Raw genomic sequence first — 20,904 nt, 5'->3', positions numbered from 1 at the left:
GAGCTGTTATGGCTATAGAACTCAGACATTTGGGCCATCTGCTCATATCGGAGATTTCTCAAGGGATCTTCCTTGTTCAAACCTGATTTTTTTTTTACTGCAGAATGAATCCACAGTCCTACATTTCTTGTGGAAACAAAAACAAAAGCTCTTCTCCAAAATAACATATCTTTTGACTTAAATTTTGAAGTCAAGGCATTTTCAAAATATGTATGTTAGGTTAATCCAGCGGCAATATAATCAAATGTCTTTTAGCAGCATTTACTCCTTCCTCAGTCATCAAACAATTTAAAGAGAATATAATAACATACATTATCCAGACTCTCAATGTGTTTTTTCATATTTATGTAGCTTTATTTTAACATCTATTTCTTTTATTTTTATTTTTGGGTTTTTGAGATAAGGTTTCTCTGTGCATCTTTGTCCTGGAACTTTCTCTATAGACCTGGTTGTCCTTGAACTCACAGAGAGAGATCTGCCTGCCTCTGACTCTCAAGTGCTGGGATTAAAGGTGTGTGCCACCACACCCAGCTATTTTCTTTGTATCTTTTTTTCTTAAAGGACTTTATCCTTCTTTTTTCTCCCAAGCCTTCGTATATTTTAAAATACTTTAAACCATTTAGAGGTTTTTTTTTCATCTGAATCTATCTTTACTGTATTTCTCTCTTTTTCTGACCACATGAGTCTTTAATTTGCTAAGTGATATGGATAAGACTAAACCTGTGGCTTTGATGGCTGGATCCAGCCCACTCTTTAACTTTTTTTCTGAGAGTCTAGCCTCCTGGTAGAGGTACCACTGGAGCCGCGTTTGTCACCACAACTCTATGGAATTTCAAGGTCCGTGCCACCACCAGAATTATGTTGTAGGCTATTCATCAACACTATTTAAGTGCTTTCTGGCAGAGGCTCTTAAAAGAGATGCAAGGTTTTGTAGCTAAAGCTGAGTCAGGAGGCCTCTCTTAAACAAGATACATTTGCCTCTGGGAAGCAGAGCCCACTCGAGAAAGTGCTGCTATTAAGAAGCCAGGCAACTCTGTTCTTTTTTCTATAATTACTTCCCAAACTCTCTGAGGCTTTATGTGGAAGCAGTTGCCCACACATTTGGGCACCATTTGTTGATAGAGGTTTTCTGTCCTACCCTGTCCTTCAGTCATTCAGTCCCAAAGGAACACACAAGGTCTACATTAATTATAAATTGGTTAGCCTAGTAGCCCAGGCTTTTCTATTTAACTAATTTTTACATTGTTGTGCCCAGACTTCTTGCCCCCCAAAGAGACCACCAGGGATCCAGGACTTGGGTGCAAAAGCAAAGTTTATTCCAACTTATGAACCTAGGCAAGGAACTCATCCAGCATACTCAACGTAGTGAGGGTGGGACTACATTCCAGAGATTACAGGACTTTTTAGAGACATCTTACAGGACCACTAATTCTCACCTAATTTGAATATCTGGACCTAGTTGAGGACAGCAAACAATTACAAAAGGGCATGAAGATCAATAAGCATGCTATCATTGTGCAAATGAAGCATGAACATAAGTATGTTCTCAGTTGGCCCATTCCTATCTGTACTTGGGGTATGTAGATGAAGCACACTATGGACATATTTTTAATTGATCAGTTCTTGGCTATCCTTGAGGCAATGATCTCCCAGTTGTTATAAGCTCCTGCCATGGCCCTTATCATGTATAAAGTCTTTTAGCCTAGCCTAAACAGAGTGGTTCAGGCAGAAAGCAATTAGGCCACTCTGACCAATTTCATTTCTTTCAACATCTCATATTAGCCCATTATTCTTGTCTGTGTTAGTTATGTGGCTTGGTACCTTACTCAGCTAGGCTGTCACATCTTGCTTCCTCTGCATCTGGGTAATGACTGCAGACTGACTCTTTCCTTTTCCCAGGATTCTCTTGTTCTCCTTGATCCACCTCTACTTCTTGTCTGGTTGCTCTGCCTATACTTCCTGTGTGGCTACTGGCCAATCAGCATTTATTTAAAATACAAATGACAAGGTACAGACCATTGTCCCACATCAATAATGGAATGACTCCTAGGTAGAGGTAGAAAGCCTACCAAGCCTGGTGATAGCTGGTTACCCAATAAAGAATTTTAGTTCAACTTTAAGTTTACCATAAGAACCTATAATTAAAATGTAAACTTAAACTTTAGCCTCATGAGGGACAGTTCTTCAGGAACAGAAACAACCTTTTACAGTGAATAAATATCAAAGACCTCAGACCATTGTTGGCCTAAAAGCAGCCACCAATAAAGAAAGCACTAAAGCTCAACACTACAAAACCTAAATTTCTTAAACTATAATGATTTTCTATTTCTACTATTTGGGTCAGTCTATAATCATGTTATACTCATGTTAACATGAGTATCAAGAACACCGTACTCCAGGCACAAGACTATAGCAACTTGGATAACCATTGTTAGTTAATAACCTCAGGTACAAATACTACTAATTAGACACACCTGACATACAAATGTTAATCCAACACAGGTGTGCCATAAGGAAATATTAAAAGGACTAAAAGGAACTTGGAAAACATGAATTCCACCTGTTGACCAAAACATTACCTCTAGCATAAAAAGTATTAGAGGTGCCGCCTGCCTAGTGACTAACATTAAACAGCCATGGAATCCTGATCATGCAATTGGGAACTGGAATAAATGGATAAATGAGGATTTAACTGTCTATTACATCCAATCAGTGAAACTGACCTTTCTGTGAAGAGGCAGGAATAATATAATAAGATGAGAAGATCCTATGGAGATTTATTTCACTATCATAACTACTGAATGCCATATGTGTGTCTATGTCATATGTCTTTCTAGCACAGCTGTTTCTATTTCTTCTGTTACTGGGTAGCTGGGGAACATAGATATAGTTTAGAAGTGGAGTGCCCACAGAGGGGAACTCAGAAACTTTGTATTTCCAGTTTAGAAATGATATATATTACTTTCCTTTGGCCAATTTCTTTCTGTCCTGAACATCAATGAGATGCCCAGAACAGAAGCAACCATGCTGAGGCCAAAAGAGAGTAACAGAAGTCAGCCATAAAATCATTAAAATTAGTGACAGAGCTGCCTACTTAAATAGTTCAGTCAGGTGAGAAAATTCCAAAGAGCAACTTAGCACATATCACATACCCAGATCAGTTTGGTATTTAGACAGATTGCCATTGTGGACTCAGTTGCAATATGTATATAAAAATTGTACACACAACTACTCATGTGCACACACACACACCTACATATACTTTGTAGTCTGTTCAGGTTTTATGCCTGGATCCAGATCTTGGAAGGAAACTGATGTTATCTACAAGCAATTAATTGGGGCCAATGTAATAAAGGTTCTATTTACAAACTATTAGAATGGGTTTTGTTGATTTTGATTATACCTTGATTGGACTTGAGAAATACCTGGGTTTTGGGTTTTTGTGTAGTGTGCCCTTGGGACCTTTCAGTTGCAACTCTCATCTGCTTCTTGGCTCCTGTGATTTAACACAGCTCTCTTAGACCATGTTTTCCTTGCCTCTGAAACCATAGGCAAAATCAATTCTTATTCCCCTAAACTGTTTTCTTAATTATTGGTTCACAGAGAGGGCTTAGAAAAACTGTAAGCATTTAGTCAGTTCCTCAAGGTTTGGCTATGATAAGAAGTGGAGGGATATCTGACCCTACATATAGTCAAGGGGGCACAGATGCTTGATAAGGGTAGAGTCATCAACCTGATGAGTCTCAGTGAGATGTAACATAGGCTTCCCTCTCCAGCCACCACTTTCCAGTAGTGGAAAGAAGTGAAGGAGCCTCCAGATACCTGACCTATTTCTTGGTACCCTACAGATGAGAGGAATGTTTGTGGCTTCCAGGGCAGATGGGAGTCTCTGCCTAGATCCCCCACCTACAAAGGGTCTGAGGCTTTGGGAGAAAGTGGTGGGCTCAACCCACTGGGAACATCCCTGGATCCAGGCTTCTGCTTCCATTTGGAATATCATTTACTGGGTATTTTTCTTGTCCAAGAGTGTCTGCTAGGCTTCCAGCCAGAGGCTCATGGCTGTGCCTTCCTCCAGAAATGCCAGGCCTTAAGGTTCTGAGGCCCTTTGCAGGTGCTGGAGTAACATGGACTGACTCCCTAGCATAATCAGAAGGTTAACTGGGCACCAGGCAGCTATGTGGACTAACTGGGATAGAGACTTGGTGCTGACATTCTGAGTTTATTTAAATATCTTCTGAGCTTAGATCAACCCAATTATAGACAAACTCTCAGCAGCCTGGAGTCAGGTAGGATGGTTAACTTCAGACACCTGCCTAGAGTCTCACTTTCAACATCTTGGTCAGTTCATTTATTACTGCCTCCCCCTTCCACCTTCTATCCTGTCCCTACTGCTAAGATGGGAAAGAAAACTTTTTTTAAATGATAGGGTTTCTATGTGTAGCTTTGGATGTTCTGGAATTGCTCTGGAATTGTTCTGTCAACCAGGCTGGCCTCAAACTCACAGAGATCCTCCTGTCTCTGTCTCCCAAGTGCTGAGATTAAAGGTGTGTGCCACCACTGCCCAGCTTAAAAGAAGACTTCTAAGAGACAGTGGATTCTTCCAAACTTAAAGACAGAGTGGCAGAATGGGGATCTGAAACTGGGCTCCAATGGCATCCCTCAGACTGTCCTTGTCCCTTCAGGAATCACACATTGTTTTCCTTTTACAGGAGATCATGTTACTGGACACTTCAGAAAGACAGACCCAACAGGATATATGGGAGCTACAAGGAGTGACTTTTATGATCTTTTAAAAATGTTAGCGGGTCTCCCACAGAGCAGCTGCGAGGCGAGCGGGTCCAGAGCAGCTAGCAGCAGAAATGCTAGTGGGTCCCCGATGCTGAGCGCTGGAGCGGCTCGCTGCGGGGGCAGGTGGACAGGAGACAGAGACATGGACAGACACAACATGTTGAATATTTATTCAAGGGGTTATGGAGGGGAAAGGGCAAAAACCATAACAGTGACCTGTGCAGGAGGGTTAGGAGAACTTGCTCACGTGATTAGAAGCTGAACCATCTCAAGACTGGCAGCCTATAATGCCTATCATCAGAGATCCTTCAGGCCTGGCTGCTGACAGGGCTCAGCCCAAGTCTCCAGACCCCAATGTCAAGGAAAAAGCCATGAAGTGTAGGCAGCTGCTCATATGCTTTGGAGTCCCAAGTCGGGAAGTCTTGAGTTCCTGTTGTCCAAGGGTAGGGAAAACAATCTTCATGCCAGGAGATGGGTGGAGATGTGTTCCCTCTTGGCCCAGACTTGGTATGCTGGTTCCAGGGTGGTCATGCAAAAATGGGCACAGACCACCAATGTCTAATAAATCAGAAGCAAACTTTATTACGGAATTCAGAATACATGAAAAAATAAAACATAAAATAAAAAATCTCTATGGGGCACAAAAAGATTATCAGCTAGCTTAGACCACAACCAGAGATAGATTATGTTGGTCTGTGGCAGAGACCAGTTTCTGAACCCACCTTTTTATAGTAGGGGCACCAAGCACTTGGTCTGAACAAGGTAATTTTTACAATCTTAAGGTAAAACTCTGATACAGTATAGGCTATTATTTCATACAAGATTTTACAGCCAGACATAACACCACCTAGCTCAGCCTGTCTGGGCGGTGGGGGAGGATGCTCAGGGCAAACGGGTGGGCGGGAATTCCTTTGTTTCACTGGCCTGCCTGCACCAAGCAAGGTAGGCGCTTTATTTACGAACTACCCAACCAGCACTGAGATCTGATCTCTGTACCAGGAGAGCCATCATTGGGGTGAGTTTGTGACCCGCAGCAGCAGCCCCGGATAGGGAACTCAGAAGTTCTTCACCCCCCATCCCTCGTGGGCTCCCTGCAGAGACTCTACTCCCTGCAGACTGCCTCTCTGTTCCTATCCCACCCAGCTTGCATTCAGAACCCTTCTTCCTTCTGCCCCCTTCCTTCTTTGGGCACATAACACCACCTAGCTCAGCCTGTCTGGGCGCTGGGGGCGAAGAAAACTTTCCCAACCTAAAGAGAAAGATATACCTACGAAGGTTCAAGAAGCATACAGAACACCGAATAGGCTGGATCAAAAAAAAAAATCCCCTCGCCATATAATAATCAAAACACAAAGCATACAGAACAAAGAAAGAATATTAAGAGCTGCAAAGGAAAAAGGCCAAGTTACTTATAAGGTAAACCTATCAGACTTACACCTGACTTCTCTGTGGAAACCATGAAAGCCAGAAGGTCCTGGATAGATGTACTGCAGAAACTAAGAGACCATGGATGCAAGCCCAGACTACTATACCCAGCCAAGCTTTCGTTCACTATAAATGGAGAAAACAAAATTTTCCAGGATAAAAACAAATTTAAACAATACATAGCCACGAATCCAGCCTTACAGAAAGTAATAGAAGGAAAATCACAAACCAAGGAGTCCAACAATGACCACAATATCTCAGACAACTAGAGACCCTTCACCAGCGCAACTCAAAGAAAGGAAACACACAAAATTTACTACTAAAAAATGACCAGAGTTAACAACCACTGGTCATTAATATCACTTAATGTCAATGGACTCAACTCACCTATAAAAAGGCACAGACTAAGAGATTTTCCTAATGTGTTCTTGGATTCGGTTTGCCAGTATTTTATTGAGTATCTTTGCAGCGATGTTCATGAGTCAGATTGGCCTGTAGTTCTCTTTTTTGGTTGTATCTTTGTGTGGTTTTGGTATCAGAGTAACTGCAGCTTCATAAAAGGAATTTGGCAATGACTTCTCTGCTTCAATATTGTGAAATACATTAAGGAGTATAGGTATTAGGTATTCTTGGAAGTTCTGGTAGAATTCCACAGTGAAACCATCTGGTCCTGGACTTTTTTTGGAAGGGAGGATTTTGATAACACCTTCTAATTCTTCACGAATAACAGTTCTATTTAGGTTGTTCACCTGGTCCTGTTTTACCTTTGATATATGGTATTTATCTAAAAAAGTGTCCATTTCTTTTACATTTTCCAGTTTTGTGGCATACAGGCTTTTGTAGTAAGATCTAATTATTCTCTGAATTTCCTCTGTGTCTGTGGTTATGTCCCTCTTTTCATTTCTGATCTTATTAATTTGCAAATTCTCTCTCTGCCGTTTGATTAGTTTGGATAGGGGTTTATCAATCTTGTTGATTTTCTCCAGGAACCAGCTTTTTGTTTCATTGATTCTTTCAATTGTTTTCTGTGTTTCTATTTTGTTGATTTCAGCCCTCAGTTTGATTATTTCCAGTCCTCTACCCCTTCTAGGTGAGTCTGCTTCTTTTTTTTCTAGGGCTTCAGGTGGGCTGTTAAATCTCCAATGTGTGCTTTCTCTGTTTTCTTTAAGTGGGCACTTAGTGCTATGAACTTTCCTCTCAGGACTGCTTTCATGGTGTCCCATAGGTTTGAGTATGTTGTTTCTTTATTTTCATTGTCTTCAAGGAAGACTTTAATTTCTTTCTTTATTTCTTTCTTAATCCAGGTATGGTTCAGTAGTTGACTATTTATTTTCCATGAGTTTGTAGGCTTTCTGGGGGTAGCATTGTTGCTGAATTCTAGCTTTAATCCATGGTGATCTGATAAGATACAGGTGGTTATTAATATTTTTTTGTAACTGTGGATGTTTGTTTTGTTACCAATTATGTGGTCGATTTTTGAGAAGGTTCCATGAGCTGCAGAGAAGAAGGTATATTCTTTCCTATTTGTGTGGAATATTCTATAGATGTCTGTTAAGTACATTTGATTGATTACCTCCATTAATTCTCTTATTTCTCCTTTACGATTCTGTCTAATTGACCTGTCCATTGTTGAGGGACGAGTATTAAAGTCTCCTACTATTAATGTGTGCGGTTTGATGGCTGCCTTGAGTATTAACAATGTTTCTTTTACGTACGTGGCTGCTTTTATATTAGGGGCATAGATATTCAGGATTGAGACTTCATCCTGATGAATTGTTCCTGTTATGAGTAGAAAATGTCCCTCTCCATCTCTTCTGATTGATTTAAGTTTGAAGTCAACTTTGTTGGAAATTAGTATGGCCACATCTGCTTGTTTCCTAGGTCCATTTACTTGATAAGCCTTATCCCAGCCCTTTACTCTGAGTAGGTGCCTGTCTTTGTGGTTGAGGTGTGTTTCTTGTAAACAGCAGAATGTTGGATCCTGTTTTCGTATCCAATCTCTTAGTCTGTGCCTTTTTATAGGTGAGTTGAGTCCATTGACATTAAGTGATATTAATGACCAGTGGTTGTTAACTCCGGTCATTTTTTTTAGTAGTAGATTTTGTGTGTTTCCCTTCTTTGAGATGTGCTGGTAAAGGGTCTCTAGATGTCTGAGTTACTGTGGTCGTTGTGGGACTCCTTGATTAGTGATTTTCCTTCTATTACTTTCTGTAAGGCTGGATTTGTGGCTACGTATTGTTTAAATTTTTTATCCTGGAAAATTTTGTTTTCTCCATTTATAGTGAACGAAAGCTTGGCTGGGTATAGTAGTCTGGGCTTGCATCCATAGTCTCTTAGTTTCTGCAGTACATCTATCCAGGACCTTCTAGCTTTCATGGTTTCCACAGAGAAGTCAGGTGTAAGTCTGATAGGTTTACCTTTATAAGTAACTTGGCCTTTTTTCTTTGCTGCTCTTAGTATTTTTTCTTTATTTTGTATGCTTTGTGTTTTGATGATTATATGGCGAGAGGATGTTTTTTTTTTTTTTGATCCAGCCTATTCGGTGTTCTGTATGCTTCTTGAACCTTCATAGGTATATCTTTCTTTAGGTTGGGAAAGTTTTCTTCTATAATTTTATTAAATATATTTTCTGGACTGTTGAGCTGCGCTTCTTCTCCTTCTTCTATTCCTATTATCCTTAGGTTTGGTCTTTTTATTGTTTCCCATTTTATCTGAATGTTTTGTGATGAGAATTTGTTGGCCTTGCTGTTTTCTTTGATTAGCGTGTTTATTTTCTCTATAGTATCTTCAGAATCTGAGATTCTTTCTTCTATCTCTTGTATTCTGTTGGTTATGCTTGCTTCTGTAGTCTCTATTCGTTTACCTAGATTTTCCCTGTCAAGCTGGCCTTCTATTTGTGTTTTCTTCTTTGCCTCCATTTCAGTTTTTAAGTCTTGAACTGTTTCCATTATCTGTTTGATTGTTTTTCCTTGGTTTCCTAGGGTATCATTCACTGATTTGCTCAATTCTTCAAACTGTCTGTTATAATTCTCATCCATTTCTATAAGGGCATTTTTTACATGCTGTTTAAGGGCGTCAATCACTTTCATAAAGTCAATTTTATCTACTTCTTCATGATTAATGTGTTAATGTCCTCCTGTTGTGAGGTCGCTGGGTTCTGGTGGTTTCATATAGTTTTTCAGATTGTTGGGTGAATTCTTGCATTGGCGCCTGCCCATCTCTTCCTCTGAATGCTCCCCTATGGATCTTCTTTTACCGGATCAGGTCTCCTTGCCTACTGATGTACCTTCCCAGTGATGGCACTCTACAGTGATAGCTCTCGTTGTGCTCCAGTGATGTCTCTCCTGGTACCAATATCAGATCTCCGTGCCCAAAGACGGCTCTCCTGGTACCCAGATTAGCTCTCCCACTGATGGCTCTCCTGGTGCCGAGATCAGATCTCCCTGCAGGTTGGGTAGTTCGTAAACAAAGCGCCTACCTTGCTTGTTGCAGGCAGGCCAGTGAAACAAAGGAAGTCTCTCCTGCCTTCTTGCCCTGAGGATTTTCCCCCAGCGCCAGACAGACTGAGCTGGATGGTGTTATGTGCCCAAAGAGGAAAGGGGGCTGAAGGAAGAAGGGTTCTGGATGCAAACTGGATGGGACAAGAAGAGAGAGGCAGTATGCGGGGTGTAGAGCCCCTGCAGGGCGTCCAGGGAGTATAAGGTGGTGGATGAGGAACTTCCGAGTTCCCTGTCCAGGGCTGCTTCCACCACCGGTCACAAACTCACACCACTGCTGGTGCCGAGATCAGATCTCCTTGCAGGTTGTGTAGTTTGTAAACAAAGCGCCTACCTTGCTTGTTGCAGGCAGGCCAGTAAACAAAGGAAGTCTCGCCTGCCTACTTGCCCTGAGGATTTGCCCCTAGCACCAGACAGACTGAGCTGGATGGTGTTATGTCCCAAAAGAGGAAAGGGGGCAGAAGGGAGAAGGGTTCTGGATGCAAGCTGGGTGGGACAAAAAGAGAGAGGCAGTATGCGGGGTGTAGAGCCCCCCTGCAGGGAGCCCAGGGAGTATAGGGTGAGGTATGAGGAACTTCAGAGTTCCCTGTCTAGGGCTGCTTCCACCACCAGTCACAAACTCACCCCACTGCTGTCTCTCCTGGTGCCGAGATCAGATCTCCATGCAGGTTGGGTAGTTCATAAACAAAGCACCTACCTTGCTTGGTGCAGGCAGGCCAGTGATACAAAGGAAGTCTCGCCTGCCTACTTGCCCTGAGGATTTGCCCACAGCACCAGACAGACTGAGCTGGTTGGTGTTATGTGCCCAAAGAAGAAAGGGGGCAGAAGGAAGAAGGGTTCTGTATGCAAGCTGGGTGGGACAAGAAGAGAGAGGCAGTATGCGGGGTGTAGAGCCCCTGCAGGGAGCCCAGGGAGTATAGGGTGGGGGATGAGGAACTTCAGATTTCCCTGTCCATGGCTGCTTCCGCCGCCAGTCATAAACTCACCCCACTGATGTCTCTCCTGGTGCCGAGATCAGATCTCCGTGCAGGTTGGGTAGATTGTAAACAAAGCACCTACCTTGCTTGATGCAGGCAGGCCAGTGAAACAAAGGAAGTCTCGCCTGCCTACTTGCCCTGAGGATTTGCCCCCAGCGCCAGACAGACTGAGCTGGATGGTGTTATGTGCCCCAGGATATATATTTCGATGCTCCCATAACCACCCTTCCTATATCCCAACCATTCCAATTTCCCAAGCTTCTCCCATCCTCCCCTTCTCACATTTCTCACCCCATTTCTGCTTAGCCCCATGCCCCTCACACATAAGTTCCCAGTTTTTGCCCGGCAATCTTGTTTACTTCCCCTATCCAGGCGGCTGACTATACGTTCTCTCTGGGTTCACATTTATTTAGCTTCTCTAGGATCACAAATTATATGCTCAATGTCCTTTATTTATGGCTAGAAACCAATTATGAGTGAGTACATTCCATGTTCCTCTTTTTGTGTCTGGGATACCTCACTCAGGATAGTCTTTTCTCTTTCCATCTATTTGCACACAAAGTTGGAGAAGTCATTTTTTTTTTACCACTGAGTAGTTCTAATATGTATATATTCCACACTTTCTTCATCCATTCTACCATTGAAGGACAACTAGGTTGTTTCCAGGTTCTGGCTATTACAAATAATGATGCTATGAACATAGTTGAACAAATGCTTTTGTAATATGCTAGGGCATCTCTTGGGTATATTCCCAAGAGTGGTATTGCTGGGTCCAGGGGTAGGTTCATCCCGAATTTCCTGAGAAACCACCATAATAATTTCCAAAGTGGTTGCACAAGTTTGCATTCTCACCAGTAATGTATAGGGACATAGCCCCACCCATTGGGGGCGTGTTCTCCTTGGGCTAATGTTTATGGATAAATCTGCCAGGCGTGAGCCCAGCAGCGCTTTTCTTTTGCTCCGCTTTTCCAGTGCTCCGCGGGAACCTGTGGTCCTATAAGTCTATTTCCTTATTAAAGTTGTATATATCTATATAATCTGTCTACATTCATTTGCGCCACCACATTTGGCGTCCAACGTGGGGCTATTTGGCCCCCGACCTGGCACAGGGGGGGCGCAAGCTCTACCTTTCCCGGCTAGGAAGGCGATTTACAGCGCGCTCCCTGCTCGCTTTCCCTTCCCCCACTCCAGGCCACTACAGTCGCAGAGCAACGACCCCCCACAGAGCATTTAATAGCTCCCTGCTTCTTCCAAACCCTCACTGCCTGATTTAAGGGAAGCCACTGTGGTTTTGAAGCAAAAGCCGCCAACCCCTTCCCTTAACAGGCAGTACAATAATTTTTGTTTTGAGTTAATTGTTTCAGACTGGCTCTGGCTTAGACCACGTGGACTCAGGTGCATTTCTTTAGCCACCACTGGCAAAAAAACTTCATTACAGATACATAATTTTATTTTATAAATAAAAAAATGTCTAAAAACATTACCATTCAAGACTTTAACAGCCTTTTCAGTTGTACCATGTGGGAAATTTTACAGAAAATGTCTGTCAGCCCACAGATATGGATCTTTCTGGGATTCATAGTTTTCCTTGGTACTATATGGTTTGATAATAGAAATATGATAAAGTCTTTACGAGACAAGGTTAAACGCTTAAAAACAATTAAAAATGACAACAATCTTCTCAAAAATCAGTTTAAAGTTCTCCAGACAGAAAACAGATCTTTGTTTAACACAAGTCGACAAACTAAAAAAAATTTAAAAGAGGTACAGGCTAATGTTAAAAAAAAATTCATTACTATAAAAGAGAAAACAGCTGATTTGGATCATAAGCTCCAGTCCCTTTCAATAAAAATTAAAACATTAACGGCTGATATTAAAAAAAATTCATTACTATAAAAAAACAGCTGATTTAGATCGTAAACTGCAGTCCCTTTCAATAAAAACTAAAACATTAACTAAAAAAATCAAAACTGCTAAATATGACAATCAGATTTTGTCTAAAGCTTATGACAGATTAACAAAAAGATTATCTATACAAAAAACACGATATATGCTATAAAAATTATGTCCAAAAATGAGACGTTATCTCTAATGGACAAACTTCATACTTTAAAATCCTCAATAAAGGCTTTAAAACATAATTCTAAACAAAAAATTCAAACATTAAAAAAGACAATGGTAAATAAAATTAGAAAAAGAAGGGGGTAACTGGTTTTTTGGGATGATTGGTATTTGTAAATTATTGTTTATAGAAAATTGTACTGGTACTGTTTCTTGTATATTGATATGTTAAATATTAAATGTGAGTGTTCCTACCTCTATTTTTGTATGAGTATGCTTATAACTTTGTCCATATTGTATTGATACATCTACCATATTACATTGTACATTTCTACCTCTGATACTATGACATTGTTTACAGTTAAAGATCATTGTCTTCATATATTGCACAGTTGTTTATTCTTTTAGTCTTCAAAGTTAGATAGGTATTGAGAATTATATGTTTGTCATATTTATTTTTAAGTTCATCAGGTCTTTTAGTTACATAAAGATTATATTTAGTATAGATAGTATGATCTTCAGCCTCTTCAAAGAGCTGTAAAAAATGGCCTTTAATCTAACCTAAAATTTCTGTGCCAAAGAGACACAATTACTCCTGACAACACCACTCTACTCCTGAGAGAACGTTGAGTACCAAAGACACTCCACTGGGAGCTTGTCTTCTTGGCAGAACTGGCCTTTGGGTTAAAAAAAGCCCATACCTCAACTTCTGACAAAGATACAAAATATACCTAAGTGGATAAAACAAGATTGTCTTATCTTGCCAAGACAGGGTAGGATAGTCCTAAGAAAGTTCCTTGCCTTTAATAATGGTATGCCAGTTATGTTAGGCCTTAGCCAAAGTTGGTTGACTCAACATTACAAACGAGACTTTGGGTGATTGCCCAGATAGTCAGTTGTCTCTGTCAATTGTTACACATTTTGGATATCTCTCGATTGTTAAGTAATATTTATTCCCTTCTCAGATCTTTAACGGAGTTAAAGATTATATAATTGTAGTTACTCTCTATGTTATTTAGACTCCTTGAGATAAAATGTTTAACAAAAGTTTTGTTCTCAATATTGTTTGTTATATTTATTATTTGTTATTATTGTATATAGTTGTATTTGGTTTGGTTCTATCTTATTTAGACAAAAGGGGGAGATGTAGGGACATAGCCCCACCCATTGGGGGGCGTGCTTGCCTCGGGCTAATGTTTACGGATAAATCTGCTGGGCGTGAGCCCAGCAGCGGTTTCTTTTGCTCCCCTTTTCCAGTGCTCCGCGGGAACCTGTGGTCCTATAAGTCTATTTCCTTATTAAAGCTGTATATATCTATATAATCTGTCTACATTCATTTGCGCCACCACAGTAATGGATGACGGTACCCCTTCCTCCACAATCTCTTCAGCAAAGGCTACCATTGGTGGTTTTGATTTTACCCATTCTGACTGGTAAAAGGTGATATCTCAAAGTTGTTTTGACTTGCATTTCCCTGATTGCTAAGGATTTAAATGATCTTAAGTGTCTTTTGGCCATTTGAACTTCTTCTGTTGAGAATTCTCTGTTCAGTTCAGAGCCCCATTTTTTAATTGGGTTAATTAGCATTTTAAAGTCTAGTTTCTTGAGTTCTTCATATTTTTTGGAGATCAGACCTTTGTCTGTTGCGGGGTTGGTGAAGATCTTCTCCTAGTCAGTGGGTTGCATTTTTGTCTTAGTGACAGTGTCCTTTGTTTACAGAAGCTTCTCAGTTTCAGGAGGTATCATTTATTCAATGTTGTCCTTAATATCTGTGCTGCTGGGGTTATACATAGGAAGCAATCTCCTGTGCCCATATGTTGTAGAGTACTTCCCACATTCTCTTCGGTTAGGTTCAGTGTGTTCAGATTGATATTGAGGTCTTTGATCCATTTGGACTTGAGTTTTGTGCATGGTGATAGATATGGGTCTATTTTCACTCTTCTACAGTTTGACATCCAGTTGTGCCAGCACAATTTGTTGAAGATGCTTTCTTTCTTCCATTGTATAGTTTTAGCTCCTTTATCGAAAATCAGGTGTTCATATGTTTGTGGGTTAAAATCCGGGTCTTCTATACGATTCCATTGGTCGACTTCTCTGTTTTTATGCCAATACCACGCTGTTTTCATTACTGTAGCTCTGTAAGAGAGTTTGAAGTCAGGGATGGTAATGCCTCTAGAAGTTCCTCTATTATATAAGATTGTTTTGGCTAATCTGGGTTTTTTTGTTTTTCCATATAAAGTTGATTTTTGTTCTCTCAAGATCTGTGAAGAATTTTGATGGACCCTTGATGGGGATTGCATTGAATCTATAAATTGCCTTCGGTAGAATTGCCATTTTTACCATGTTGATCTTCCCAAACCAAGAGCAAGGGAGATCCTTCCATTTTCTGTGTAGGGATATAGCCCCTCCCATTGGGGGCATATTCGCCTTTGGCTAATGTTTACTGATAAATCTGCCAGGCATGATCCCAGCAGCCCTTTTTTCTCTGCTTTTCTTGTTCTCTGCCATAACCTGTGGTCCTGTAAGTCTATTTCCTTATTAAAGCTGTATATATTTTTATAATCTTTCTGCATTCATTTACGCCACCACATTTGGCGTCCAACGTCGGGCTATTTTGCGCCCGCCCCAGCACAGTGTGGGCGCAAGCTCCATCTTTCCCAGCCTTTGCGAGCAAGTTAGTTACCACAGCTCAGGAAGTGCGATTGGGCGAGCATAGCCTGCTAGCTTTTACAGTGCGCTCCCTTCTCGCTTTCCCTCCCCCACTCCATGCCACGATACAGTCGCAGAGCAGTGACCCCCACGGACCAGTTAATAGCTCCCTGCCCATCTTCCTCTTTTCTTCTAAAGCCTCACTGCCTGATTTAACAGAAGCACCTGCGGTTTTGAAGCAAAAGCCGCCAACCTCTTCCCTTATCAGGCAGTACAATAATTTTTGTTTTGAGTTAATTGTTTCAGACTGGCTCTGATTTAGACCACGTGGACTCAGGTGCATTTCTTTCACCACCACTGCCAGGAAAACGTCATTACAGGTACATAATTTTCTTTTATAAATAAGAAAAATGTCTGAAAACATTACCATTCAAGACTTTAACAGCCTTTTCAATCGTACCATGTGGGAGTTTTTACAAGAAGTGTCTGTCAGCCCACAGATATGGATCTTTCTGCGATTCATAGTTTTCCTTGGTACTATATGGTTTGATAATAGAAATATAATAAAGTCTTTACGAGATGAGGTTGAACGCTTAAAAACAATTGAGAATGACAACAATCTTCTCAAAAATCAGTTTGAAGTTCTCCAGGCAGAGAACAGATCTTTGTTTAACACAACTCAACAAACTGAACAAAATTTAGAAGAGGTACAGGCTGATGTTAAGGAGAAATTCATTACTATGGAAGAGGGAACAGCTGATTTGGATAGTAAGCTTCAGTCCCTTTCAGTAGGAACTGAAACATTAACTGAGAAAATCAAAACTGCTGAATGTGACAATCGGATTTTGTCTAAAGCTTATGACAGATTGGTGGAAAGATTGTCAATACAAGAAGGCACGGTATATGCTATAAAAATTATGTCCAAAGGTGAGATGTTATCTCTAATGGACAAACTTCATACTTTAGAATCCTCAATGAAGGCTTTAGAACATAATTCTGGACAGGAGATTCAGACATTACAGAAGGCAATGGTGTATAGAATTGAAAAGATTGAGGAATTTCTAAATTCTGAGGAAGAAGAGCAAGAGGTAGAAAGGCAAATTTTAACTACATCTGTGGGCAAATCTCTCTGGGACAATTCCCACAAAGCTCTACCTACAGTTCTATCTGCCTTTCCAGTTGTAACATCGGAGAAAGTAGTTGGTTCTAGAAACCCTACGGTCATCAAGGAAGATACATGGGAACCTGTCCGTATGAATGATCTCAAAGAAATTAAACAGGCTGTAATGACTTTTGGGATGAATGTCTCTTTTGTTAAAAAGATGCTAAGATCTTGGGCCACAACAAATGAAGCCACGCCCTCTGACTGGTTACAACTGAGTTCTGATGTCCTTGAGAGTGGACCACAATTGAAATGGAAATGTTTATTCAGGCCAGAGGCTAGACTTTTAGAACAGCAGGAAAGAGCAAAGGGAATTGAGATTTCCATAGATCAAATTCTAGGAGAGGGGCTATTTTCTGACCCTCAGGAACAAGCTACTTTGGATGAAAACACACTCTCCATGTGTACTACAGCAACCTTAAGGGCTTGGGACAGGGTGCAAGACCCAGGACAGAGGATGGAATCATTTGTCAGAGTTAAACAGGGTCAGAGAGAACCCTTTAGTGACTTTTTACAAAGACTAACTAAAGCTGTACAAATAGGGATATCTGACCCAGAAGCAAGACATATAATGATCGAGACTTTGGCTTATGAAAATGCAAATGTGGAACGCAAAAGGATTTTGGGACCTTTAAAGCTCAGATCAGCGCCATTAGAAGTATGGGTCTTGCATACACTGAATGTTGATACATCTGACTATGGTACTGAAGCATGGGTAGAAGAAGCAATTTCCAATGGTAAAAGGAGATATCAGAATACCAAATGTTTTAATTGTGGCAAAATGGGTCATATGAAAAGGAAATGTAGACAACAGATTTTCAGAAATAATAATAATGCATCTTCTAGAAATAACAGAAATAGGAGGACTCAGCCTTCAGGTTTATGTAGAAGATGTGGAAAGGGCAGACATTGGACGAATGAGTGCAGGTCTACAAGAGATAGACAAGGCAACCTGATACAGACGGGAAACATGAGAGGGGGGCCTCACAGGCCCCCATGGCAAACATGGTTCAGTCATTTCCAGTTACTACAGAGAACGTGACTCGTCAGGACAATTAGAAAGCCCCATGCCTACTGTTACAAGCAATAATGATCAGAAAGATGAGTTCCATGTGTTTTGGCAAACTTCTATAAATGATCAAAGACCAAAGCTGAGAGTGTGTGTAAATGGCATTTTTATTACTGGCCTGCTGGACACACGTGCAGATGTAAGTATCATTACCCCAGAATCTTGGCATCCATATTGGCCTCTTCAGAATGTAAATGTTCAGCTCCTGGGAATTGGAACCCTATCTCAAGTAAGGCAGAGCATGAGATGGGTTGAATGTATAGGACTAGAGGGACAAATAGGAAAATTAAGGCCATATGTAGCCAATATTGCAATTAATTTATGGGGTCGTGACCTATTACAACAATGGAATACCCAAATTAACATTCCTGATACTTCTAGAGCCTATATTTCTGGGGATAATATTAAAAGATATTACAAACGGAGAAAACCGGCCATTCGGGCTGTACAAGAACAAGCAATTGAGTCCCTTCAGAGATACCAACAGCCTTGCCTTTAAAATGGTTGACTGAGAAACCAATATGGACAAAGCAATGTCCTTTAGCTGAGGAAAAGTTACAGGCTTTAGAGCAGTTGGTACCAGAGCAATTAGATGCTGGACATATAGAAGAATCTATCAGCCCTTGGAATTCTCCTGTATTTGTGGTTAAGAAAAAATCAGGTAAATGGAGAATGGTGACAGATCTCAGGGCTATCAACAAGGTTATTCAACCTATGGGCCCTCTGCAATCTGGAATTCCTTTGCCCTCTTTATTGCCAAAAGGATGGCCTCTCATAGTTATTGATTTAAAGGATTGTTTTTTCACTATACCTTTACAAAAAGAAGATAGAGAAAAATTTACCTTCACAGTGCCTACTTATAATAATTCTCAACCTTCGAGGAGGTACCACTGGGCCATCCTCCCCCAGGGTATGTTACATAGCCCCTCCCTGTGCCAATATTTTGTGAATCAACCATTGCAAATAATATGCAAGAAATTTCCCAAATCGATAGTATATCATTACATGGACGACATTTTGTTATCCGATTCAAACATGGATACCTTGAACAGACTGTTTGAAGACATAAAAATACTTTTACCTAAATGGGGATTACAAATTGCTCCTGAAAAGATTCAAAAGGGAGATTCTGTTAATTATTTAGGTTATTAAATAGGCTTGCAAAAAATTAAGACACAAAAGGCACAAATTCGGAGAGATTGCCTACGGACTCTTAATGACTTTCAAAGACTACTAGGGGACATTTTTAGTCTATGACCAGCTATTGGGATAACATCTGAAAATTCATTTGAACAAAACCTTGGATGGTGACAAAGATTTAAACAGTCCCAGAGAATTAACAGCTCAAGCATAAAAGGAACTGAAGATGATTGAGGAAAAATTACCACAGGCACATGTGGACAGGGTAAATCCAGAGCTCAATTGTATTCTCGTCATACTACCATCAAAAATTTCCCCTACAGGAATTTTAATGCAGAGAGATGATATTATCTTGGAATGGATCTTTTTACCACATAAACCAAGTAAGAAACTGAAAACTTATGTGGAAAAAGTCTCTGAGTTAATTATAAAAGGCAAGTTGAGACTTCGTCAACTAGCAGGCATAGACCCAGCAGAAATTATAGTGCCTTTCACTGCTGATGAACTAAAGAAATTATGGGAAGATAATGAACCATGGCAAAGAGCTTGTGCTAATTTTTTGGGTCATATTAATAACAACTATCCAAAAAGCAAGAGGCTTAACTTCATAAAGAGAACTTCTTGGATCCTTCCTCGAATCGTCCGTGATACTCCAATAACTGGAGCCCGTACATTCTATACTGATGACAATAAATCAGGGAAGGCAGGTTACAAATCAGAAGACTTGGGTAAGGTGGAACAAAGTCCTTATGATTCTGTCCAGAAGGCAGAATTATATGCCATTCTTATGGTGCTAAGGGATTTTAAAGAACCTATTAATATAGTTACTGATTCACAATATGCAGAAAGAGTTATTTTACATATTGAAACTGCTGAATTTATACCTGATGATACAGAACTAACCTCTTTGTTTATCCAGGTGCAAGATTTGATTAGGAAAAGGCTTTGCCCTATGTACATAACACACATCTGATCCCATACGGGTCTGCCAGATCCTCTAGCACAAGGTAATGCAGAAATTGATCAATTATTGATTGGTAGTGTGCTACAAACCTCTGAATTTCATAAAAAATCATGTTAATAGCAAAGGTTTGAAGAAAAAGTTTTCTATTACATGGAACCAAGCTAGGGAGATTGTAAAGAAATGCCCTACTTGCTCTTTCTATAATCAAACGCCACTGCCTGCAGGGGCTAATCCAAAGGCCACCCAAAGGAATGAAATCTGGCAGATGGATGTGTTCCACTTTGCAGAATTTGGCAAATTAAAATATGTTCATCACACCATTGACACGTATTCAGGCTTTCAGTGGGCAACAGCTTTAAGTTCAGAAAAAGATGATTCAGTTATCACTCATTTATTAGAAGTCATGGCTATCATGGGTATACCTACACAAATAAAGACAGATAATGGTCCTGCTTATGTCTCTAGGAAAATGAAACGTTTTTTTGATTATTACAATATCAAGCATGTTACAGGTATACCATACAATCCTACAGGTCAAGCAGTCATAGAAAGATCAAATCGAACTATAAAGGATATGTTAAATAAACAGAAAGGGGTGGAAAACACCCCCAGGAATAGGTTATATAATGATTTGTCAACCTTGAATTTTCTCAACGCTAATGAGAAGGGAACATCGGCTGCAGAAAGACATTGGATAATGGAAAAGTCTACTGAACTAAATCAACCAGTTTATTTCAAGGATGTGCTGACCTCACAATGGAAGCCAGGAGATGTGCTGCGCTGGGGAAGGGGATTTGCTCTTGTCTCCACAGGTGAGAAAAAATTGTGGATACCGTCAAAATTGATAAAGGTTCGTTTTGATGAAGAGAAGCCAGTTGGGAAAGATAAATAACAATTCAATCACATGCATGGCAATCATACTGATGGTAAGTAATACAGATAGGTTGGGGGCAGGGTTCTCTTCTTATCTCCACAGGAAAATACTCATCTTTAAAGAATTTAAGGGACCCCGAATATTTAATTACTGATGGAGGGACATGTTCTGTATTAATATATATATATATATATATATATATGTCTTAAACTTTCTTTGCTTTTCCTCATATCTGTGTCTTTCTTTATATGTCAGTGTATGGCCTTGTTGTTAATGTTTAAATTTCCAATAACAAGCA

This window comes from Chionomys nivalis, chromosome Y (genome assembly GCF_950005125.1).
Source record: "Chionomys nivalis chromosome Y, mChiNiv1.1, whole genome shotgun sequence".
Taxonomy (NCBI): Eukaryota; Metazoa; Chordata; class Mammalia; order Rodentia; family Cricetidae; genus Chionomys; species Chionomys nivalis.
The sequence above is the reverse complement of the archived record's forward strand: the minus strand, read 5'-3'. Positions refer to the sequence as shown.